The sequence below is a fragment of the Sander vitreus genome, chromosome 2 (assembly GCF_031162955.1).
Source record: "Sander vitreus isolate 19-12246 chromosome 2, sanVit1, whole genome shotgun sequence".
Classification (NCBI taxonomy): domain Eukaryota; kingdom Metazoa; phylum Chordata; class Actinopteri; order Perciformes; family Percidae; genus Sander; species Sander vitreus.
Window position 1 is genome coordinate 14,753,611 of NC_135856.1, and position 23,617 is coordinate 14,777,227.

General features: G+C 39.5%; 1 protein-coding gene across 1 annotated transcript in view; it reads right to left on the reverse strand.

Annotated features, from left to right (window-relative positions):
- Positions 1-23,617, reverse strand: part of prkcaa (protein kinase C, alpha, a) — a 161,982-nt gene that overhangs the window by 109,870 nt on the left and 28,495 nt on the right. The gene's annotated exons all lie outside the window — the stretch shown is intronic.

Here is a 23,617-nt window from a genome sequence, read left to right on the forward strand (position 1 = left end):
TGAGTAGACTCCATTAGTGGCTTGTGTTGCATCAGTGATGTGATGCATTTTCAGAGACCTTGTTTGATTTTCAGTTTTTACAGGTTCACTGCTGTTACAGCAGCGGAGCAAAGTAATGTGTAGTGTGTCTTCTTCTCTCACTCTTGGACTTGCATCCACCTACAGATCACCTATTGCCTTTTCACTGCATCCTTCTCAGACAGCGCCACCCAATCACAAATAACTATAATGTTTAAGGTTGAGCTGTGATTGTCACCGTGGTCTTACTGAAATCAAACACCAGCTGAGATTGTTTGTCACGGTTATCATATGGACCACTCAAACTACTGGAGCATTCATACATTATGTATTGCTACCAGTTAAATACCCGTTTATGTGTCCTCATTCAGTCTAAAAGTCTAAATTGTGATTTAGACATGCAAACACAAACTGAGTAATGACAGTGCTGCTGTTATGATGCTGTATGGTAATTATGTTTGACTTCTGATCACTGTTGTATTGGAGTGAGTCAAACTCTCTACACCCATCCACCATCTGTCTCGTTACAGAGCTTGCGCCTCGAAAATCATGAATAAAGACAGATATTTAACACTCCATTAGCATAGCACGTGTGTAATACTCGCAGAGAACACATTTTTCATTTAAAACTTTATTAGATTCTACTGAAATGTGGCTCATAAATCATGTTTATATGACACATTATCGTGCATAAGTCATAATTCACAAAGGGAATAATTACTGTCTTGTCAAAGTGCACATTATCACCACAAATTAGTTGAGTCTGGGCCACACATATTGAATTTTGCATACATGGCTGTAAATGCATGAAGGTGTATGCATATTTCTATACTGTATATGTTAGATACTGAGCCATTGGTCATCAGATTCAGATTATGCAAAAGTCATTGGTGAATACTGCTGAAACTGTCTGTTCTTTTAAAGTTAAATTATTATTAATGTAGCTTGTTGCTATACTGTTTCTGTTCTTCCTTACACATATACTGTAGGTTTTGCTTATTTGTTTGCTACGCAGCAAGATGTGTTGTTAGCAATTTGCATACATATTCTTTCACATCAGGGTTTTTTTCATTATTAAATTATTAGCCCATAGCTGTAAGAAATATCAGTGTTTAGCAGTGAATTGGCATCGTAAAGCCTTATAAACAATATGATAAAACATATCAAAATGCAATGCATTTACTACAGGGTGTTTTTGTTTAAATTCGGGAAATAGAGTATTTAAATCTATCAGGACTGTATGCGTATGTCCCTTACAAAGCATCCAGCATTTTATCAGTAGAAGGCTGTTTGTTATGTGGGGGGCAGCCACCCAGTTTAGACAGTGTCACAGACAGTGCTTGGGTCAATACCAACAATATTGTTTGGATTTGCGCCCCAGATACCAGTTGCATGGTGAAATTTGGAAATGTGCCTTTCTGAGTTTTGCACAAAGGCTGTCAGAACATCAACCTCAATATTTTAATCGCTGATTGCATCGTGAATATTTGATTAATATGGTTTGCAAGAGATGTATCTGAACATTTTATGTTTTTTTTGCTTAACCTGGCAGGACCAACCAATCTTTTTCTTTGGAGCATAAATGCTATTTATGTCTGGCACCATGGCGACAGTTGTAAATATCACACAGAAGCCCCAGGAGTTGTTGTTGTTTAGCTAATCCACTTTCCCGGCCTAGATTTCACAAGTAACGGACTCGGTAACTGCAGCGCTGTGGTCACAAGCCAGCTTCTCTACCCACGATGCTACAATAAGTGATTTGATAAAACATACTAACATAAATATATACCATAGTTTTGACTAGATCTGTATTCCAGGGTAGAAACCAGACAAAATAATAATTACTAATTTGCATACACAGAGTTAGGATTACTTGTATGATGGCAAATCAATACACCCCCCACACACAGGCACATCATACCACCATGACTCAACCCCTTCTACCCCCTCATTCCTCCTATGAGCTATCGGTCAGTACGGTCAATAACCAACATGAAACCATGACCCATAACTCACACCACCACCAAACCACAAAGCAGACAGGTCATAAATCTCACTGATTCAGTACCTCCATAATTTATCCTACAGTAAATAGCTGGTAGTAGTGTGAGTAGCCCAGTTCACATTACACACACCAGCACTGCTAATACCTTTGTCTTGTTTCTGTTGATGAAGTTTGAGCCTTCGTATGGAGATTCCATGTTCATTTTGCCGTCAATGCTCATCAGATTCAGAAGCAATCAATTCTAATTAAAACTACTAGTTCTTCTACTACTAGCACTTCCTTAACAGCAGTGCATTTCTCAAGTGAAATGCCTACCAGACGTTTAATTCAAAATAGGTTATAGAAAAAGATTGTGAAGTGTATAGGAGGTAACACTATGCTATATCAACCATATCAACCATTGCTTTTTATGTGATAGACAAAGAGAGAAGACAGAGGGAGATGGTATAAATGTGAGCTACGGCGGTGGAGTGAGACAAAGGAGGAGGTTGCCAGATGCCAAAGATGAAGGAGGTCGAAACTCGTCGTCTTCTGCTGTTCTCATTAGAGCTCAGCTGCCTGTGACCGGCTGTCCCAGTGGTCTAGTCTTGGGGCAACACATATATCAGCTCTGACACCATCTTAGCGGTACATCTCCATTAGGAGGCAAAGGCACCAAGCAGGCTTCATAGTAACTGCATTACTGCCAGGGAATAATGTACTCTATATTTTAACAGTGGTGAGTGTTGATTAGACTATTAATCAAGCTTATTTATCTTAGCAATCATTAGGAAAGCTACTGAGCTAGAATACTTGTAAATCACGGACATACGTTTTTTTATCAATTAAGGAGCTATTGGATTAAAACAGGGACTTTGGGAACTGACAATTTAATATAAAGCAATTAAGGCTCACAGAGTCATGTACGTGTAGGTGTGCCTACATTTTCTTAAATCCTGCACCAACTTAGTCACCTTAGAGGAAAGGAAAGCAGCTATGTTGTGGTGTTTCCAAAAGGTTTGTTAGATAAATGGACCTAATAAGTATCTTACTCACTGGATAGGATTAATTATACAACAAGTGAGAGTGTAATGAGAGTTTTCAAATCAATACTTATTGCCTTCCAGCACAACAGCCTGCAAAATCACTTTTCTTCCCAAACGATAACATAGCTCAGACCCACTCCTACTCAATCTTGCAAATCAATTTTTTTCAAATCTTTTCCAGGTCACAAGTTCATAGGAGCAATTTCCTGAATACAGGCAGGAAATGAGAAAGAGGGGATGGTTTAATTCACCAGTTCTTGGATATGTAGATGTGATTTATTTCCAAGATACCTCAGTAAAACAAAGGCATTGTAGTGGAAAAGGCTTTTGGATCTAACTATCAAGAGGCCCTGCAGCCAACCAGTGCCCCTGACAAAAGCCTCTCTTCCCAGACCAGCTTTCATTATTCCCTTGCTCTTTTCTCCACTTGAATGCCTAAAACATTTTCACCACTGTCACCAAACACTAACTCCACGGCCATGAAAAGGAGAATGAGAAAAATCATTAAACAGGAACAATTTAGATCTCACCAGGACTATTTGTCCGTATGGAAATGGCTTGGATAAAAGATTTTTGTTCGCTGCTTGATATAGTTATACATGCCTAGCTTATCATTCTAGAAGCACATTTGGCAAGTTGTCCAGTTGTCTGGCCAAAACACACTGCATTACGAACTGCAAGATTTAGTGAGGAGTATGCCTCCATACCGTAAACATCTACTTTAAAAAATGGAATTTGAAACACTGAGCCCCCTCACAAAAAGGGTTTTAGTGTTTATCATACGTGTTTATTTTGACATAATGGGCATAATAAAGAAGTAGTAATTAACACATTGGTTAATCCAAATGACTAACTAATATCTTCTAATTAAAAAAAATTTATTCCAATACTTCAGTGTTCTGCCAGAATTTTTTTATTCTTATAAGCGTGGAACAGCATAAATCATCAAGTCATTGATTGTCTTAAGTAAAAAGGGCTTCTGGACATTTGATTAAACTCCCTCTCCAAGTCTCTTTAATGGCCCATTTAATAATAAATAAAAGTGACCCCTGTAGAAATCAATAAACCTTGTACTTTAAGAGTCTGCTTTAAGTTTCCATTATCATGCAAATAAGTGCATTAAGTTGAGTGACTTGGTTTTTTAAAGTAACTTTAAATTAAGTTAATAACTACAGTATAATGTTATTCAGATTACAAAAGGCAGAAGAGGCTCCTTTAAATGTGGCCAAGAAATGCAGCCTCTTTGTACCTAAGTTTGGTGGACACTACTAGTAAATTGCACATCCTTTGCAGCCCTAAGTAAACCTCAATCTATTGTGCACCAGTCAATTGCTTAATGTAGCAATCAGCAAATTTGTAGGGTCAGGAGACAAAACAAGACCATGTCATATTTATCAGGAGGTTATTTATCACTGGTAATTTGTTATAAGAACTGGATGGATGAGGAAGCCACTGGTGGGTGTTCATAATAGATTTTAGCCATAACTCCACTTGTTTGTTCTTGTTAGCAGGCTGCTGATGTTGGGAATCACAAGGCATTACAGGGAAGTGGCAGTTATGTGGACATATTTGCCATTTAACCTGGTAGACTGACAGTTATGCATCCTGTGTTGAAGTTAAACACCATAACTTACTGTACTGTAAACTGAAGTTTCATGGAACCTGCCGCAAGTTTCCCACTGATATTTTCACTTTACACTCGGCAACATCCTCTTTGAAGGTTGACAGGGGCCGCCATATTGTGCCATTAGTTTGCTGTGAGACTGGACTGTCTTTTAAGGAACAGGGGAAGGTTCAGCTTAACCTGTGATTCTTCATCACCCATATGCAGTATACCGTACCAACAGGCACACACCTGTACATACTGCACAAAGAAAGAGGAAGAGATTGTTTGCTACTAATGAAGCTAACCGTTACAAAGGGGGACAGAACCTAACAGTTCACCTTAGTGGTTTTGCATTGTACTTTAAATGCAAGCCTTGTAATTCTAAATGCTAAGAGAGGCATGGCCATGCTGGAATAAAGCAAGGGTAGTTTCCAAGGAAACAAGCCATAATGAGGTTATCAAGAAATTAAGGAACCTATCTTACAGCAAGGCCTTTGGCACAAAACTGAATGGAGCCAATCTCAATGGTCTGAGAAAGACAATTGATGATCTGATGCAATCTTTCTTTCGTCTAAACAGTAGATACTAAAAATGAGGCAGGGAAAATGGCATAGGGCAAAAGGGAATTCACAGAAATATTCACTTTATTCAGTTGAAATGTAATGCAAAAAAATCCATTTGAACAAGTAATTTAATCTACGATATGTCTTGCACTGTCCTGAGAGAATTTCTATTAATGACCAATATTCTGGTTCATACCTACAGTATCACTGAAATGGGGATTCAGCTGAATTTAGCAGTCACACTGTTCATATTCACTGTCCAATGAAACTGAGCTCAGATTGAGGTAAAGCTCAAACACCCCAACTGAGAGTCATTCGGGTTCGGCTTGGTCTTTCGGCACCATGTCAGATATTCTTTGCCCCAAAACACATAAAATATTCCCATCAAACAGTTATATGAGAATTCTGGCAGAGAGTTGAATGTCTTTGCTATGAGGCTGCTCTCCTTTCTTATAACTGCACTATGCAATTTCCATACAGGTATTTATGTAACCAAGGTCTTAGAGAAAAAGTTAATTTGCAACACGTACAAAAGCAACTCAGGTAACTAAATCTGTAACCTTGGACAGATTGAGTTGAAGAGTGTGTGGGAATTTTAGTTGTTCTTCCGTGCATGCACTGCTGTATTCAACTTGTCATAAAGACTGAGGTCTATAATGCTTGTTGACATGACTGACTTCCTCCCCTACACAATAATAATTCTGCATGCTCTTTTTGAGCATTTTCATTCAAGATCTAAAAACAAATCAAGCTAATCATATATAAATCCTTGCACAAAGTTCCTAAATAAATGTCTCCACGGGGCATCGAACCATTGCAGGATGAGCTTTAGAACCCCGATACAGTTCAGCAGTTAGAGAGCAATTATGCTGTCAGGCTCTGTATTCAAAATAGCAATTATATTCCATCTGTTATCAAACATTCCTGGTTATAGTGAAAACTATGGGGATTTAAAAAGCAATGCTCAGCTCAATAAATATGGATCACTGATAGTACAAGCAGAGGTGGAAAGTAACTAAATAAATTTACTCACGTTACTGTATTGAGTAGTTTTGTTGTGTATTTTGTATTTTTCTAGTCGTTTTTAAAATCGGTAATTTAAAATGTACTTGATTACGTTTTGAGTGAAGTATTGTATTTCGTTACATTACAAATCCCATCCGTTACGGAGTTAAAAAAAAAACAGGTGGATCAGGTGAGCGACGACGGTTCAGAGACTGTTTCAGCAGAAATGCTAGCTGAAACATCGAATTCTGCTGCCCAAAACGACGAAAATCTGTTTTTTACTATTATTTATTTAAATTCAAGAGGGCCAATAGCATTGGCAATCGTCATGCAATGCCAAATGTGTCTGCCAAAGGTGATTGAACTGGCAGCATTCAATAACTCCACATCTAATCTGTGGAAGCATGTTTTGGTAAGTATTTGTGCATTGGTACTTCAAACGAAGTTGTAATGACTAATAGAAAATTGTCAATTAGCAAAACAACATGTTTCGTGGCATTGCTAATTTTTGTCTAGCACTAGCAACCCGTAGGACAATGTATGTAGGACACTGGCTAAATTTGAGCTTTTGAATTTACAGTCACATCAACTGTATCAGCAGTGTGAATGGTAAAGGGAGAGCTCAGTTTTTTGGAGAGTTGCACACTGCACGCATAATGGCCACTTGTGGGGGAGAGCGGTCAAGAGGCATGGCATCTAATGGAAGGATGTGGATTGCTGTCTGCACAAATTACACAATGGGCACTCAAGGGGAACCCTTGCAGGTATAACAATTATAATCAGCCATAATGGCAGACTTCTGTGTGACAGGTACAGAAACAGTATGGCAGAGAGTCAGAGGTAAGGCAGTTGTAAGGGGCTGCTCTGAGGTGTATGGGGCTCTACGCACATTAATCATCTTATTCTCCATTCAAACTGTGGCCTAGAATGGCAAAGGCTATTGAAATAATGGTTTTAGGAGGAAATCCTAAAAAAAAGTCAGCAGGTTGGTTCAGTGGGTAGAGCAGGCGCACATATATTTAGAGGTTTGTGCCTCGACGCAGAGGTCAAGGGTTTGACTCCGACCTGTGACTATTTCCTGCATGTCTTCCCCCTCTCTCTCCCCTTTCTCACCTGTCCTGTCCATTAAAGGCGGAAAAGCCCCCAAAAAAAAAAAATTTATCGTAAAAAAAAAAAAAAAAGTCAGCAGCTAGCACTTTTGAGGAGGCCATTCATAATTTATGATAGTACTAAATAAAGAAAATCAGTTTTTAAAAAATTATAGCAGCTTTCAGAATTTATCACAGTATCGCTACTGCCGTCTCATCTCCACTGGCCCCCTACTGACTGCCTGCACAGTGCTGCTGCGCAGGAGGACAGAGTGGGGGAGAGCAGCACCGTTTAGTGTTTAACCAAGGATCGGTGGACTGCATGAATGGGAATAAATTACAATAGAAATATATTTGATATATTTATATTACAAGTCGCTAAGAGGGTCTAAAAAGCCGCTAAATCTAACGAGAAAGTCGCTAAGTTGGCAACAATGTCCACAACGTTACTCCTGCAGCTTCCCGATTTCCCAAACTATGGAGCGAAATTACAGAACGTGCGTGTATTGACCGCGTGTTAAAAAAAAATTATGGAATTAAAAGGACCTTGTTAACTCATTATTATCACGTTCATTTTGGACACCCCTAATTTGAAGGCTACAGCCCTGTTTCCAGCCCTGTTGTTGTAGCGCCTGTGCAGTGGCAAAACCATTACACTGAATGGGACTCAAAAATACCCTACGCCAATAGTAAACAAAGCTCTCAAAAAAAACATGTTTGTATTTTATATCCTCTAAATTGATTATTGATCATGAATGTGGTCAATGATTGTTTAGGAAATTGCTCAATGTTAGCATAGAAAGAATCCAATCATGGCAGGCAATTACTGGGCAGGTCTTTTATTCATTATCCATTCTGTTGATAGCACTTAGTGATCCTTACCGAGAACACAGATGGGTTTGGATGCTGTGGGATGTTCATTGATCGAACGAAACTGGTTTGGCATGCTAAATTGCTTGTGACTCGTATGGGCTTCCATGTGTGCATGCGTGTGTGCGTGTATCAGTCTGAGGGAAAAACATACTTAGGATTCTTCTCAAGACGATGCTTCTCTCTGCTAACTGGCCCTTGATATGAGCCGCTGGGCTTTGGGGTGTGTGATACATGTTTCTATAGCCGCTAATGGCTTCTCTTAGAAGCAAATCAATAGATAATAAGGATCTTTGACAAAACAACCAGTGCACAATAATACACACGTTGCAAGTGTTTGTAAGAACTGACATAGAAATACATATGTAACAGAGGGGGTTGTGGTTATTATTTCCTCTAAGACACAGATACAACTTTAAAACTTTAAATTAAACTATGACAAAAGTTTGGGATGCACATAACTCCAGTGGACTCAAAACAAAACAAAAAAAAATGAGCCAGAGGACTAAAACTGCTGCACACACAACATAGAACAGACCCACAGGAAAATATATTACTGCAGGGATAACATGAATGTTCAGGGTGGCAGCCTCTATAGCTCCTCTTCTCTGGCATTAAAAGGCAAATAGCTCATACAACTACATTGGCTGGTTCAGGCAAACTACAATCACTGGTCTTTCTTCAGTTCTGGCTCTGTTTATGTGTGATGTTTGGGGTCAAGTGTTACATTTACATCTAAACACAAAGAAAGACAGGTCAAACAAGTCTGAGCATTGATGGATACAAGAAATCACTTTAGATACTTTATACACCTTGTTAGACTGAGAGACTGATATCTACGATCAATACGATAGCGGACAAATGGATTATTTTGCTTACCACGTAAGGTCTTAGTAGTCAGTAACTGTCATGCTCATGACCAGCAGGACTTTGGGGAACAAAGAAGTAAACTCGAAACTTGACACAAGCCCACTGGATGTGAACATTTGTTCTCCCATGAGGACAGCTCAGTGAACCAGAGACAAATCTCTAGTTAGCCTGTTTTGGAAGATTGCAGATGGATGAGGCTGTTCTCCTCTTCAACGACTCAACACTTCCAGTCAAGCACATCAGTGGATTAGCCTGACCTGGCTTTGTGCCAGCTCTCTCACTGTGTCTCCCCCAACAACTTCAGCTTCTGTGGCTATGAACATTGTGTACAGTGAACCTCCCTGAGAACACTGTGTGATGCCACAACTCAGTCACGCAGGGCAAAATCAGAAGAGATTGAAATCAGTCCTGGGCTCCAAAAAGGACTGAAATGTTGGTTGGAATGCCAACGATATTAGTTAGTAATTCACTGAGACTAAAAAAAAGCAACATCCTTTTACAACAAATCCAACATTTCAGGGACGGTTGCATCACTACATAGCATTTTCAAGCTGTCTCAACACTTCACCGGTCATGACTAGCTGTCATGTTGGAGGGAGATGGGCCTGTCTGGCTTTGACAAAGAGAGACAACAGTGAAGCAGGGCAGCTTTGCCAGCAGAGGTGTCCAACTGGTAAGCCCCGAGTGAATGTGAATGTAAAACTGGCATTTTTACTTGCTGGAACTGGGTAGTTGCCAATCAATCCTGCAGTTGATATCTTTATGTTCCAGTTTATATCTGCAACTTTATGTTGAACTACTGAGAGGAGCCTTGAGTACTGACCAGCTGTATGATTAGGAGTGGGTTGGATCCCAAATATAGCAGAGCCCGGGGAACAAAATAAGGTAGTCTTCCAGAGTACCTGACAGGGTTGCGTTGAACTTCCTGGTCTAAAAGATAGTATTTTATATCCATGAGCAACAACAGCTTGGTTGTACAAACCACCAACACAAAAGCTAATATGCTAACCCAGGCTAATGGTTGCACGACAGAGACATCTTTCTAGTCTATATGAAAGAATAAAAGACACCATTCCAGGAGACTTTCCAACAGTCTGATAAATACGAGCAGTAGCTACATATGAAAGGGTTGTCCAATAGGCTTGTGCCGATTGGCGATCAGTTCGTATATCGACGATTGAAGGAGTTATCGGTGATTGGTTTTTCCTACGCATATATTAAAGCGATTTTACATTTACTAACATAACTATAATATCTAGAATCTGTGCCCTACTGTTTGTTTTCTGCTGGAGCACTAGGTCAACCCGCTGAGCCAGGTTAATCAGCACGAGCAATGAATGAATTTTAAATCTTTACCGTTAATTACAAAGCATTTTTCAAACTTTTTTTCAGGGATCTGACACCTTATGGGCTGTGCTTCTTCCGGACGGCCACTCAGCCTCCTTGGCTTCCTGGCTGCTGCCAGGGGACGGGAGCTATATTAGGTCAGCCCGCATCAATTAAAGTTACTAGGGGCTAAGTAACAGCAGCTAACACTAACAATAACATTAAGTTTCCCTGGTTTAGAGCTTTGCCTTCAACATGGCAAATAAACAGAGAGCCAGCGAGTGAAAGAAGCAACCGCTAACTGCTAAGTAGCTAACAGAGCTAATAGCATGTAAACAACTGTGGGATTAGCGAGAAAGTCGCTTAAAGGAGATCGCTATGAGTGCTTGAGTGAACTAGTGTAACGACATGTAACGCATGTCAGCACGTCAGCCAAGCAGAGGCAGGACAGCCGAGACGGTGTAGCCAGTTTCATTGATGAAAGTGAAAGCCGCTCCGGATATCCATTATATGTTATGTCCAATTACATATTCAGTCAGAATATACATAGTCAGACTGGCGATCTCGAGTAACCACGATTGGATGATTTGAAAATAATAGAGCTCGCCCAAGCCTATTGCCCATATAAACTGTATATGTGAAGCTCTGATGTCACAGTGTACCATTTGTTGGGCTAGAGCAAATTAATAGCAGACCTTATAAAATAATGCTATTTGCAATATGATACTGTTTCACATAATCCACACAACCAGCACTCCCATGAGTGGCAAAGTCAAAACCTAGTCTATTGTTCCACTGTTCTTTTCTGGCAAAACAAAAAAGAGAAAAAAATAATAAAGATTACATCTACATAACATTACTTCTTCATTATTTTCATTCGATCTTTCAAAAATGCCCTAATGGATCCAGATAATAAATCACCAAAGTGACAACTGCATCACAAAGAGCGTTGTTACCTTTATCTGTGTTAAAAAAAGTTCAAATGACTGGTATTTCTCCACCTAACTTTAGGCCTGTAACAGATGAAAGAATGTATTTTTTTTTAAACACAAGCTGCTGCAGTGTTTCTCCAGAGGTGCATCTCATAGCAACCCTGTAGCTCTCCTCCCAGCAGGCTCAGAGGCCTTGGCCCAGCTTCCTGTTCAAGCTCCAGGCAAGCACGAGGACAGCTGGCTTTTATTTGAGCAGCTTTTCCACAGCATACACATGTCTTACATTTACCAAGCATATAGACTAGACTATAGATTTTGTTTTGTCCAAAGTTATTGATCGTTTTAATATTTGGATAGACTGAGAATATTCGAAAACATTTCAAATACAATTACACTATTGAACTCTGAAAGAAGATCTTGGTACAGAGTTGAGTCTACTGCACTACTCATTCTTGACTGCCACCCATTGTGAGATGTGGATGATGTAATGCTGTAATAGTCTGCACAACGCTGGCAAAGGCCCACCATAAAAATGCAGTCAGACACTGCAGATACAATGTTTGACATAACAATTTCATCACAAGATCTGCACAAGGTGTTAACTTACTTGGCAGATATGAGGCTTATTTAGGTGACAGGATACATCACACATTTATAACCCATTATTCAGTTGCATTTTCAGCTTGCATTTTGAGCATATCATCCAATCCTAGTATGTTTTAGCATATAAATCTATGTTTTCTGTCGTGGCTCCCTTGGGAAACTGCTGTGGGTAAATGTGCAGCATTTGTAGCCAATTTAAATGACAAAAAAAAATACAGACAGTAACTTTGCTGCATCAATATTTAGTTCAAAAATACATTGAATAAACAGGTTGTTGGTCCTCAAAAATATTTGCTGACAGAATATTATGAAGTTCATACTGTATTCTGTCTATAATTAGCAAACTTGCAAGCAAGCTTATTCTTTTTTTGAAGTAGAGTTTTAATGGGATTTAAAAAGGCAGGGTTAATCCAAAGCACAGCCAGTTAACTGCAGGACTAGGAAAACACACCCCAGTGATGAAGGAAGTGACATCTCCATTTGCAGTAAAACAAGGTTGTTATTGACCAAAAGCCATTTCTGCTATAGTTGTTGGAGAAAAATATGCCCTTGAGAGTGTAAAATGGCGTTAGAGAGAGGACAACATTGTTATAACCATTTGCCTTGCACAGTCATGGCTGACTGGCTTTAAAACACCTCTCAAACCAGGCCCAAAAACAACCCTTCCAGCAACACAAGTGTCACTGTATTTTTATTTCAGCCATCCATTGATAAATGTGAACATTTACGTTGTCTGGGTGATAAAGGGATACATTTCTATCCCTTTCGATAATGCACTGACATTTAAACCCTTCCATAATGGGTGACACTTTAATACAGTGACATCATGAAGACACATCAGTTTGTCAGAGAAAGATGGTGTTAAAGGACAAATCCGGTGCAAAATTAACCTAGGGGTTATTAACACACGTGTACCGAGTCGACCGTTCTCTGGGATTTGTTTTCATCCTAATCGAATGTGACCAGTTTTTATTTTAACACGTGTTATTAACCCCGAAGTTCATTTTGCGCCAGATTTGTCCTTTAAGGTTGCCCTGAAAGTGGCACTATAAAATTCATTTTCTAAACCATTCAAGGATTTTACCACAAAGGCCAAAATCAAGACATCAATACCACATTGACTGTTGAGGAAGCACCTAACATTTTAACTGCTGCAGTGGAGGGCCAGGAGGCCATTTTAATTGTTTGATTTTCCCCTCGGTCATTTTCAGCGGGTATTGACTGTGAGTTAATTTTATTGTGTTGTGTGTACTGTGTTTATAGTTTAGAGAAACATATAGTAGTGTGATCCACTTCTAATCATTCCATTACATTTCTGCAGGAGCACTTCAATTTTATCATTATACATTATACTCTAAACATATATTACACATTCATGTATACCATACTCCTGTTTTATTACTACAATGCATTCCCTTTTCCAAAACCAGAGAAGAGTAACTGTATTTGGGTGCAGGGTAAACATGTTGGAATGGGCTTTTCTTGTGCTTTAGGAATCTGTCTGTAATTTAGAATCACACTCCTCTGAGGAACCATGTTCACTTTTGGCATGGAGTTACTCTTGTGGTGGGAGAGATATAAGCAACAGGATGTCAGCTAGGGATTTCTATTTATCTGCTTATCTAATTAATCAGCTTTTGCCAGCTTAGGAACAGTTTCAGTGGCAGAGTTTTCAAGGATCACTAAGTTAATCAGGGGCTTAAAGGAACACGCCGACTTATTGGGACTTTAGCTTATTCACCGTAACCCCCAGAGTGAGATAAGTCCATACATACCCTTCTCATCTCCGCACCACCGGTAGCTTAGCGTAGCACAGATCCTGAAGGTAATCGGTCCTTTCTGAGAATATAGTTCGCAGTATGTATATGGTTAGAAGATGGCTGTGTCTTATGTGACCTTGTTATTTGTACACGCTGTGACTATACAAATCACAACAAAATAGGAACACGTTGGCGTTATTTTGTCACTTATTCGGAGCAGTAGGTTAGTTGGAACCGATTACCTTCAAGATCTGTGCTAGGCTAAGCTACCGGTGGAGCCGTCGGACAGAGTTACAACACGCACGGAGATGAGAAGGGTATGTATGGACTTATCTAACTCTGGGGGTTACGGTGAATAAGCTAAAGTCCCAATAAGTCGGTGTGTTCCTTTAAGGCAATCTGTAAGAACAGGCAACACCAGTCTACTTTTGTATAAATGACAAGTTTAATACGGGGGAGGACGAAGGAGAGAGAAAAATAAGAGTGAGCTAATGAGGGTATAGACAGAAAGGCAGAAAGAATGTATTTGATGCTTTCTGCAGTTCTGTGCATCTGCAAAACAAAAGGCTGATCTCAAAATGCAAAACAGTTACAAAACCTTCTGAAATTGGACCTACAACCTGCAATTGTGAGGCCAATAAGAACTCATGGGCAGACAGTATAAAAGCTCCTCATCAACTCGCACAGCTCCCAAATTACATTGGACAAGAAGAGGTTCAAATTAGGGGGACCACTATGCCACACAAGAAAGGCTGGATGTGCTAATTGATCTATTGTGCAAAGGAGAGGAAAAAAAAAAGGAAATGCAATGGAAGTGTCAGAGCTATCGCCCTTTCTCTGCTCCGATAATAAGAATGGAACAGGAAACATCACACCAGAGGTCTAATCATTAGACAGCAACGTAAGTTGTAAGGTATGTGAGTAAACTTGTGGAATCTTTTAGATGAGGAAGTAAAAGTAAAAGTAAAAGTGTTACACGTTACAAAGATTAAAAAAAAAAAAATACTAAAAAGTAGGATGATTAACAAATATAAAAGCGAGGCATGAATGGCAATGTGTATATGAATGGGAATGTATTTTTCACATATGTGTGATAATATGTATATAAATACATGATAATACATTTTATATAAATTGATAATATCCTGAGGGACCTAAGAACAAAAAGGTGTAATAAGCAAATGCTTCAACCTACACCTTTTCGATCAGTATTGATTATAAACGAGTTAAGATGACACTGCATGAACTAAGGTGACACTGTTTTTGGTTGTTTGTTTTTTACCATTTATGTTATGTAAGTGATGTTGTGTATTTATGTGATTGATTGAAATAAATTAATCTAAACTAAACTAAGTATGTGTCTACAAGAATTATTCAGGTTGTTAATGTGATGGTGAAGATTACAAGATAATATGTGACTAGGTATTAAACTGCCACAACTACAGTGTAAAAGACTTATGAGCAGAGCACAGCAAGACTATCAAGAACTGTGGTATGAGCAAAGAGGCCCCCTAACTATGAGGCTGGGCCTCCAAACAGCATGCATGGAATAACGTGTACTATATATTACTCATTGCCTGTTGCTGCATTCTAATGGAAACTATCCGCACTATTGATTTAATAACATAAATTTGGGATCCCTGAGATGTGAAGTTAGAAGCGAGCGTCGAGGTGTCTGCCTCTCGCTTGCATGTTCTCTCCATCTTCACAGTCAGCACTGCTGATGCTTCGTAATACAGTAGATCTTTTCCAGCTGAGTTATAGCTGCAGCTGGAGCTGAATACATCGATCTCTGATAACATCCTTGCAGTTTCTGGGATTGTTCTAGGATATAAATCACACTCAATGACAAAACAGGCTAATAAATAGAAAACACTGTGACACCCTTGCAGAGAAAAATAGTTTTGTACTTGGCAGTGCTTTAGGAATTTAATTACTTCCAACGCCCCCAGAATGCCTGCAAACACTTTATTTCTGTCAGCTGAGGCCAGGACACAAAATAACTCAACAGGCGTGAAAGCATAGCCTACAGTATGGGTTTGGACTTGATGATGGCAAATTTAAAAGTACCACTGTTTAAAATAGGAAGTAGGAGTTTCACATAGTGAAAACTCCTCACGTGAATCTGTTATATTACAGCCAGATTTCTACTCTCTTCATCTCCTTGACTCACTCTATTCACCCTGCTGCTACAAAGGTTTTCCCAGCACATACAACCATCTCTCTCCAGAGTTTACTATATATGAGGATTCCTCAGGAGTGTAGACGGTTGTGTCTTGTTTCTGCCTGTGTGCACACAGTTAGAGTTTGCCCAGGGTGTCTAACCCCTACTATCCTGAGAGACGAGGCATTCCCACCCATGGAAAGGCGAGCCAGACAACAGCACATTTAAATACCACCAACATTTAACTACTCCACACAGCAGTCCGGACCGATGTACTGTACAAAGACTAGTGTCGGTTATGAGAAGAGTATGAATTTTACTCTGGTGGTGATTACTTCTTAATGGCCAGTAGTCTTAATGTGCACTTCTAATATCTAATATATATATATATATATATATATATGCTACATATATATATATAAACCAAGCCAGATAAAAAGCAGACTTGCATACATAGATAGAAACACACACACAAAGAAACGGATGCATGCACATGCTTCACACTCCATGACAAAGAAAGCACACACACTATTACACAATGGTTTAAACCTCTCCATCTTCCCAGGGGCTCTAGCATTGCAGAGGCTATAAATAATCACAGGAGATTATTGGGTGTGGTGGCAGACAGCCTGATTCATGTCACAGCCTTCATCAATGTGTAAACGCTGCACTAGATGTATATTAAGATACACATGAACAGTTTGAAAGAGTAAAAGCTTTGGGGTTACTTTGAAAAAGGGACAAACAAGCTGGCTGAGGTTCAGTTCCATATGAGGTTAAAGAGGACCCTTCACAAAATAAACAGTATCCCAGGTACAGACTGTGAAATAATGAATAATTATAGGCTTCCTTCTCCCCAATAATATCTCCACACAATAACTCAACTCTAACTCAAGAGTAACTGTTTTGAAAGTTAGAGAGGCAAAATCTAATTGACCAAATTGACTGACAAAAAAAAGGGAAAGCAAAATGCAAAACAAAACATAGCAGAGACATTTATTTATCATGTGGACATAATGGGATGTGTTTATTTGGCCTGATGTCTACCTTTAAATTGAAATCGCAGGATACAGCATTCAGGTGTCACTTAACATCACACTAAGGCAGCACATAAGATAGATAGGATAAGCCTGATTAAACAAGTTAATTAAAACAAACTTGTGTGACTTAACTCAAATTTTCCAAAAGTACTTGACACCTTGTGACGGTCGCACTATATCAATGGCGGGATGTTTTGATGAGATAGTTAATCAAGTCAATCTAGCAGGCCTGAAGCAAGGACTCTTTAATGAGCTTCACCTTAAAAATACTTTGTCGTATTTTGAGACTTGAGGCCAAATGTCTAGACAGAAAATTAAAAGTTCTTTTGTCAGATTCATAAAGTGCTGCACTCATGGTCCAATTAACAGGTGCGGTTAACATTGATTCAGTGATGTAGGTATACTAAACTCTAGGTAACAATAGCAACACTTTTACTTCTACAAAGTAATTAGCTGTGGTTCAACATATTAGGAAATATACTCATTCACTGTCTTGCAGTTAGATGAGAAGATTGATATCACTCATGTCTGTACTGAAAATATGAAGCTACCGCCAGCAGCTGGTTAGCTTGGCTTATCTTAGCATAAAGACTGAAAACAGGGGGAAACACCCAGCCTGGATCTGTCCAAAGGTAAGAGAATCATCCTACCAGTCCCTCTAAATCTCATGAATTACCACAATATATCTTGTTTGTTTAATTTGTACAAATGGGCAAGCGCATTTAATTCCTGGAGTCTTGTTGTCACCATGAGGTTGCCAGGCAACCAGTGGAGACTCCAGCAAAGACGTTTACATGTATCATTACAGAAGAATAATTACAGTTTACCTCACCAAACCGCAGGTTAAACCGACCACAGACAAACTTTTACAAATAGATAAGAACCTTTTTTTCAACTGTGGTAAGTGGCCATTGTATATCTTTAATAATTCACTCTGAGGTGTCCTGATATAGAAAGTAGCAGACTCTGTGGAGGAACTTTTTAAATAGTCATATATTATGACTTGCATAAAGGAAAAGCATGAATAGAGCCGTAAATGTATTGTTAAGGTATATCTTTTTGTCAAAATGTTTTGTAGTTACTTAACTGGTATATTCCTACATTTGTGTAAATGCATAATTTATACATCGGAACTAAAAAAAAAAAATAAAAAAAATATTACTCCTTTGTCATGATGTGGCCAGTGTGAGGAGCACTAAAAAATATAATCATATACCATGACACCACATAATTTCTTTTCACTGCTGCTGCAGGTAACATGCTGCATATTTTTAACAAGATGATGATCAAGACACGATCTACCATGAGCAATATTCTTAGTCATATACAGAGTAGATGTCAGTAATTTGATATGATCATAAAAATGGCATTAACATTTGACGCTTGAAAGTCACAAAGGCAAAGAAACACCAACAGGTGGTGACACTAGACAAGCTTCCTGGATTGTGAATCAACCGAGTCTGCACAGACAAACAGAGCAGGTTATGTTAAGTTCTGCCAGACTGACAAAGTGTCATATAAGAAACAATTTTCCTTATTTATTATGAGCCACTTTGAACTGCACAAGCATTTGAGGATAAAAAAAGAGAAAAAAAGGATGGAAAAAAATTGGAGAAGCAATGAAACGGACCCATGACCTGGAACAGACAAGATGAGGCGTGAATAAAAGGTAGCACGAGTGCAAGTTAAGTAAGAATTACTGAGAGGATGAGCACAACTCCTTGACCTGTAAAAGATAAGGTTGTCTGGGACGAAAGCAGAACATCGTGGAGTATGTGGGAGAAGAAATAAAGTGTAAAAAGAAAAGGCATAAAGTAGGATATATCACAGTGGAAAAAGGAAAAACTGTGGAAAATGAGAAAATAATAGCTGCAATGAATAATGAGAAAAAAGATAAAACTTTAATGTCCCCTGTGGTTAAATTGGGTAATGAAATGAAAGAGCCCGGAAAAGAGGACGTGAAGAAATTGTGAAGAGAAATTTAAAACATGCCATAACAGCTCAATTACAGAGGCCTGTTTCAGCTTAAGATCTGCTCATTCAGACAGTATTTCCTCTGTCCCTTCAGCTCCCTCGGCTGCGGTCAGCTGGCCAGAGAAACTGCTTTTTGTGATTCTTCCAGCCTGCAGTCAGGAGGACATTACTCTCCACAGCTCTCCACTGAGTGGGCCTGTGTGGGTGGGTGTGTGTGAATATATGGGGAGGTGCACACCACAGAGCTGGAAATGCTCCAAGATATCACTACAGCATTATTGCCACTTACATAACTGAGCCTTTCTCTCTTTCTTATTTCCTCTATCTTTTTCTTACAAAACCAGACTTTTTCTGTCTGTCTCTTTTCTCGCTCTGACAGCAGGTTTATCTCCAGCATCTCCCACAACGTGTTGATTTCATACTTCACTGTCACACGAGCATGCAACAAATGCCAAGGCGGCATGAAGCTCTAACAGTTACTCTGTGGTTTTGAGAAATTGCATTAGCCCACAGAGGCAAAGGGAGCACAGCTATGAAGAGGCTGCCTCACAGCGCACTGCTGAAAATCAACCACATCCTTTGTCAGTGTTGTAAACAAAAGGTCAAATAAGGAAGGCAGGTCTACTGATGCAAATGACAAGCTCACATGACTGTGGTGCCTTGAATGCAGCCCTCATTTGCTGTAGATGCTGAACTAGTCTTAGAATGGCATGTGCAACTCAGTGCTCTTCCACACGTTAATGCAATACCAAATGGACTTGTATCTTAAGTAACAGTAATAATAAATCTAAAGTAATATTTGAAGCCGAGTTATTATTTAATCATATTTAATATACCCGAGCAAAATTGATTGAGTGTATTATCTATCTGACTGGATTTTAATTGCCTTTCTATATAGTTACTACATCTGAGAGGAAGCAGACGAGGGCAGATGGGAAGCAAAAACACCATCAACTGCGAAACTTTTAGTACCCAACAGATTGCACTAAGGTCTGCCAACATGGGCATATTTGAGACATGTCAGTTCAGATGATGGATGAGCTGGGCAATTTGAAACCTGTGTGTATTTGTCTCTGTGTGTGTGTGTGTGTGTGTGTGTGTGTGTGTGTGTGTGTGTGTGTGTGTGTGTGTGTGTGTGTGTGTGTGTGTGTGTGTGTGTGTCCTTGCGTCTTCCCTCTGTGTCAGCTTGTTTGGATGTTAACCGAAACCTTTGGAACACTTTTGGGGCCATCCATATCAGGCTATGACTTCCTATCGCAGAAAATAACAACCAATAATGGGAGAGCAGGAAGAAGAAAATTGGTGTAAAGGAAGCAGTGACTGATTACATGTCAGGAAATGGACGTGTTCTTGTTCATCTTTGTAACAGCCAGCTGTCAAACACCACAGTGCCTGGATAAGTGGTTGGCATTAAAGGCAGATCAATCGCGCAATACAGTAGTTTAATATTTAGCTGGTTAGTCGACAATGTGCGACACAATTAGGCGGCTTGGAACCAGACCAGTATTTTTTGCATCATTTAGCTTTGTGCCATAAACAAATGACATTCCATCAACATGAACTGTCTCACTCATCAGACATAGCGATTGAAATTTGAGATGAAGCAGAAGTGTGGAATATGTGACACGTCAAACTAAGGGCTCAGAGGCGATAGACCATGAGTATTACAAGTATACAATTATTTATAGAACTAAAATATTATAGACTCATGTAAAAGGTCTAATACTAAAATCAAGGATTGTCAAAAATAGCAACAGGCCGTTGCAACAAATCCTTTATCTGAGTCAGAATCTGGTTTATTGTTTCAATGTGTTATTTGTGTTTGTCGGTCCTGTTTTTTCTATGACATCAGGGACCATGTTGGAAATAAGGTTTACACTAAACACTACACTACACTGTTATCTGTTGGATTGTTTATTTGTCTTCTATATCCATAATTAAAATAAATTAATCAATCAGTTATCATCATTTGTGCAGAAAATCTGCATGATTGTAGATGCCAGTTCTGTGTTCTTGACATAACCACTGTATAGCAATCCACACTCTGTTAGCACATGCAGAACAAAACATCAAAAAGGGAATGAATGGAATTTATCTAAGAAACAAACAATGCATTCACTGTCAGCAACAGGCAGCACATACACAGAAACAAATACACACACCACAATAGCAGAAGTCATTCACAGAGCCTGTGACGTGAATGAGTGGCACGCAGCTTGTGAGCTTGGTTCATGCTGACTCACGTCTGTAGTGCTACAATATATACTTTTATTTTTTTAAAGACGATGACGTGAGCTGTAAGCATGTAATGTCATAAGCTCACATCGTCATGCACACCCTATCCAAGCGTGCGAACACACACACACACAATTTTTCTCTCTCTCTTGGTGTCTCACACACAGACCCAAACAAACCCACAGAGTCAGTGCTGTCAAATGTGTCACCCCTTGTAACCACCAGCAAGTCACGGCTGACACAAAGGGAAGCAAGTGGCGGCTGGTGCTAAGGCGGTGGGGGGAAACGAAGGAAGAGAAGGAGGAGAAACATGAGGGCAATAACGCTAAAATTAGTACTCTATGAGAAAGTGACAGATGACCTCATGCTGGCTCTCACCTCGCCTTGCCACAGAAATCAGGTCATCTGGCAAAGGCCTATATCCTCCTCTCCCCCTTCCTCCTTTTTCCTCCCTGTTGTCATATGTTTTTCTCTTTTCCTGGTCCCTCATCTCCTGCTCAAAATTATCCAAATTTCTCTCTTTGTTTGGACCTCAAAATTGTCCATGTGATGTGAATGGACTTTGCTCAAAGAGTGCAATTCTCCACACGGCATGTTCATTGATGTTGAGATCTGAGGGAGAAAGATAAACTGTAACAATAACTTTCAGTTTGGATGATTCAGTACTAAAAATGCACTTTAGTCAGTTTATTGTGTAAACAATGAATATTAGTTTCTTTCCTAAAAATGACCCAAAGCATATCCTGTACTCTCCTCACAATGCAATAAGGAAGTACATCCATGAACAAACCTGTCCTATTAGTCATTGTACATTGACCTTATATTGGCCCCACTACTACACATATAGACACAGACTCCACATCATTATCACCCAAACACTTCCCTGAGCAAAGTTCATTTCTGAAGGGAGAGGGACCATAAAAACCTCACAGTGCAACAGGTAGTTAAAGGGCCAAGACGCCTGGGGAAAGGCCAAAGCTCTGGGAGGTCAATGCTTTCACCTTATTCTGCTCCCGTTTCACTGCTCCTTCCTGTATTGTGTGCCACTCATCCATGTCCCTAAGGCAGAAAATGGTTGAAGCTTCCTATTAAGGTGCAGGAATAGAACCAGCTGCAGCTCCACAGTGCCTTTTCAATATATGAGTGAGATTGTGCGCACAGGCAAAAGAGAGACAGTGAGTTTTAGGTTTGTGATTGTGACGTCAGAAATCATTAGCCGCAGGAGAACCAGATATGGTGTGTGTGTGTGTGTGTGTGTGTGTGTGTGTGTGTGTGTGTGTTTCATTGTTAACATTAAGAGTAATCGCTGACAGTGCAGCTTAGTGAAGCTGACGGGAGTGTCTGCGAGCAAATGGATAGATGGATGGAGGAGAGGGAGGGAAGAAGTGTTAGCAGTGAGTGGTGCCCATCTATAGCTTTAGGGAGTACCAGCACACATGAGGAATGACACGAAAAAGCCCTGAGCTAGCATTTTATGTGCAGACGTGCAGTGTTGTTTTTGATGTTACAAACTAAATGCCATCACCTGAGCCTCATTTTCTTCATTCTTTTCTGAAACTGCAATCAATTGCAAAATGTTCTAAATCCATCCAGGTTTTATCTGCTTCTGAATGACAATGTTGTTTGCTTAAGAATGCCTTGTCTTTAGTAAAATTAGTGCTGCAGCTCAAGACGCTGCCTCAAGCCCTTACTCACGTTTGACTAATATGCTTTATGATAGCTGTGCTGTGTAATGACTAAAGGGTGGACATTGCTCAAAATAAGCACAGATTTATTGGACACACTGGATGAATTACAGACTGAGAGGGGCATTGGGGCGGTCTAAGATTTAATAGTGTGTGGCGTGAAGAGTTTGCATCTTCACTGGTTTTGGGTTTGTTGTTTATTTGCCCCCAAACTAACAGCAGTGTTCCCATTCTTTATCTTCATGATTGTTATTACCATCTTTATCAGTCTCATGTGGATGTTGGTATGCTGCTGCTGCCGTCAGGAAAAGTCTTCCCAAGAATCTTGCTTGACTTAACTTTCTGGCTGCTGGCAAAATTCCCTCCTTCCTTCCTTGAAATTGCTTTCTTCATTAATCTATTAGATTTTTTTAATTTCACAAATATGAATTTACAATGATAACAGTAAACGCACACCTAATGTAACTGTGATAGCCTGAACATAAGGGTATTCTTGCAAAAAAGCACTTTGTTTGAAGGCAAATATGTTTAGTACACAGTTTTTTTAAAGTACTCTCTCAGGGGTTTTCAGACACTGCTCAACCACCCAGTGCTCAGCACTTTGATTGAGGTATAGTTACACTTTAAATTGGTTGTCACCTGCCTGTATGGAACTTTTTGTCGTGTTGAAACCAACATAAGGTGCTGAAAAATTAAACCAATGCGTAAGTGCCTGAGTGCAGTTCCTCAAATAGCCAATTGAGGCTGGCTCCCCATAGACCGCCATGTTAAAATGCCCAATTTTACAGCAAAATTAAACATGTTTACAGCCTGGTAAAAGAAAAGGTTTTGGTCTCTTTAGTTAAGTC